The 3,068-nt window shown below is 42.8% G+C and overlaps 1 protein-coding gene across 1 annotated transcript in view; it reads left to right on the forward strand.

Annotated features, from left to right (window-relative positions):
* Nucleotides 1-438: 438 nt before the first annotated feature.
* The window catches only part of si:dkeyp-113d7.1 (zinc finger protein 260), a gene marked incomplete at its 5' end in the record, with an annotated part of 6,778 nt that continues 4,148 nt past the window's right edge, over nt 439-3,068 (forward strand). Inside the window, 1 exon segment of the mRNA XM_014023141.1 lies at nt 439-609.

Raw genomic sequence — 3,068 nt, forward strand, 5'->3', positions numbered from 1 at the left:
ATGGAACAATAAGATGTTTAATATATGATGGAGCTTGGTTGTTAACAGCTTTGTATGTTAGAAAACTGATTCCTTGTTTTCATTAAATGTTTAAATCTGCAGAGAAATGTTTAATTTGCTTTAAAATTTGAACTTTTTGGACTTTTTGCTTTGATTGGCGACCTGCTGACGTCATTAATTGGCTCGTGCCGGCTTTGACCCGGCTGTGAGGGGCGCGTGCTGCTTCAAAAATCATCTGTAATTTAAATTAGCGCACAGGCGCGTGGAGGCGGAACAATGGAGATCAAAGGAGGAGCGCGTAGCCGCTGCACGCGCGCCCGCCCTCACCGCTGTCCCCCAACCTACCGCTGCCGTCGTCATAGTAACCCAGATACCCGCCTGAACGGGTACGTGTGCGCGCGAGCGAGCGGGAGGAAGGAGGGAGGAAAGGAAGGTAAGGAGGAAGCAGACCGAGGGGAGGAGGAGAGGAGGAGAGGCGGCGGGTGCTGTGCCGAGGTGGACGTGGCGGGTCCGGTGGAGCGAGCTACAAGTGACGGGCAGCGGATCCGAACCGAACCGGACAGCCAGCCCTCCCCTCCCCCAGCCGGCCATGAACCGGACAGTCCGCAGGTAAGAACCGGCCGCGGAGCTCCGCTCCATTCGGTGCCTTTTAACGGTCCAACCGAGCCGAGGATCGATCGGACCGGGCCGCCGCTCGAACCTTTTCATTTTTCTGACCGTGTCAGCCGCTCCCCGCAGCTCGGTTCGGGTTCGGCTCCGGCTCAGTCCGTCTGTGACCAGCAGAAAGCTGGCGGGACCGCGGGGGAGGCGGCTGACTGCCGCCGCGGCCGCTTCACTCTCACTTTCTCCCGGATGCTAACAGCAGCTAGCCCCGCTGGTGCGATAAACAAGATGGCCACTGCTAGCTGCGGCTCCATGGCAGTCTGCCCCGTCTTTGTACGGCAGCACAGCCGCCGCTGGAGCGTCTCCTTCCGCAGAAACACCGACCCTTCACTCGGTGAAAGTAGTCCGCTGACGGCGGACGATGATCCGTTTCTGTGGAGCACCGAGGGCCCGAAGTCAGAACCGAGTAGTCCGGGAGGCTGCGTGGCGGTCCGACCGCGGACAGGTAACAGACAGGTGACACGGAGACAGACAGGTAACTAACGGCCACCTGTGTCATCCGCGACCGGAACACGAAGCTCCTGTATGTGCATGAAACCAGAAACTTTTCTTTAAACCTGTGCGCGCGCGCGTGTGTTTCTGGTTTAAGTTTTGACAAAGAACAGAAGGGTCTAAAAATTGTTCAAGTTTCTTCTCGTGTTGTTGTGTCCTGTTTCAGATCAACATGTATGTTTTAAACATGTTTTTAAAAAGTTATAATCATGTTATAAACATGTTTTAAACATGTTATAAACGTGTTTTAAACATGATTATAAACGTGTTTTAAACATGTTTTAAACGTGTTTTAAACATGTTTTAAACGTGTTTTAAACATGTTTTAAACGTGTTTTAAACATGTTTTAAACATGATTATAAACGTATTTTAAACATGATTATAAACGTATTTTAAACATGATTATAAACGTATTTTAAACATGATTATAAACGTATTTTAAACATGTTTTAAACATGATTATAAACGTATTTTAAACATGTTATAAACGTGTTTTAAACATGTTATAAACATAAGTTTTAAATCATTCACCAGTTTCAAAGAAACTCTGGGGTTCAGCACTAGAGAGGCCCATCATCCAAAGACCCCTGGTCTAAGAAATAAAACAAAAACAACTAAAACATCTTTTACGAACAGGAGGATTTCAGTTTGTCTTGTTTGGATCTTATTGTTCTGTTCGGGTCATTTTCAGACCAGAACTGGAGCAGCAGAGAGGAGAGTTTGACACAAATATTTACTGCAGAAACATCAGAAGAGCCAAAATTCGGTGGTTACCCCCAAAATTAGTTAAATAATGTTTTACATACATCCTTTAATTTTACTAATTTCGTTCAACTTGAATGTGTTTTATGTTTGATTTAGTTTTCTTGTCAAATGTTTCAGTTTATAAATTAAGAACAAGTGAATCAACAAAATTCTATTGATGCTAAGCTAACTGATAAACATTGGTCCAGTAATGCTAAGCTAACTACTAAACATCAGTCTATTGATGCTAACTACTACTAAACATCAGTCTATTGATGCTAACTGCTAAACATCAATCTATTGATGCTAAGCTAACTGCTAAACATCAGTCTATTGATGCTAAACTAGCTGCTAAACATCAGTCTGTTGATGCTAAGCTAATTGCTAAATATCAGTCTATTGATGCTAACTGCTACACAGCAGTCTATTGATGCTAAGCTACCTGCTAAACATCAGTCTGTTGATGCTAAGCTAACTACTAAACATCAGTCTCTTGATGTGAAGCTAACTGCTAAACATCAGTCTATTGATGCTAAGCTAACTGCTAAACATCAGTCTATTGATGCTAAGCTAATTGCTAAATATCAGTCTATTGATGCTAACTGCTACACAGCAGTCTATTGATGCTAAGCTAGCTGCTAAACATCAGTCTATTGATGCTAAGCTAATTGCTAAACATCAGTCTATTGATGCTAATTGCTAAACATCAGTCTATTGATGCTAAGGTAGCTACTAAACATCAGTCTATTGTCTGTTGATGCTAATTGCTAAACATCAGTCTATTGATGTTAATTGCTAAACATCAGTCTATTGATGCTAAGGTAACTACTAAATATCAGTCTATTGATGCTAAGCTAATTGCTAAATATCATTCTATTGACGCTAATTGCTAAACATCAGTCTATTGATGCTAAGCTAGCTGCTAAACATCAGTCTATTGATGCTAAGCTAGCTGCTAAACATCAGTCTATTGATGCTAAGCTAGCTGCTAAACATCAGTCTATTGATGCTAAGCTAATTGCTAAATATCTGTCAATTGATGGTAATTGCTAAACATCAGTCTATTGATGCTAAGCTAGCTGCTAACATCAGTCTATTGATGCTAATTGCTAAACATCAGTCTATTGATGCTAATTGCTAAACATCAGTCTATGGCTGTGTCCAAAAC

Source organism: Austrofundulus limnaeus, unplaced genomic scaffold, assembly GCF_001266775.1.
Source record: "Austrofundulus limnaeus strain Quisiro unplaced genomic scaffold, Austrofundulus_limnaeus-1.0 Scaffold358, whole genome shotgun sequence".
NCBI lineage: Eukaryota > Metazoa > Chordata > Actinopteri > Cyprinodontiformes > Rivulidae > Austrofundulus > Austrofundulus limnaeus.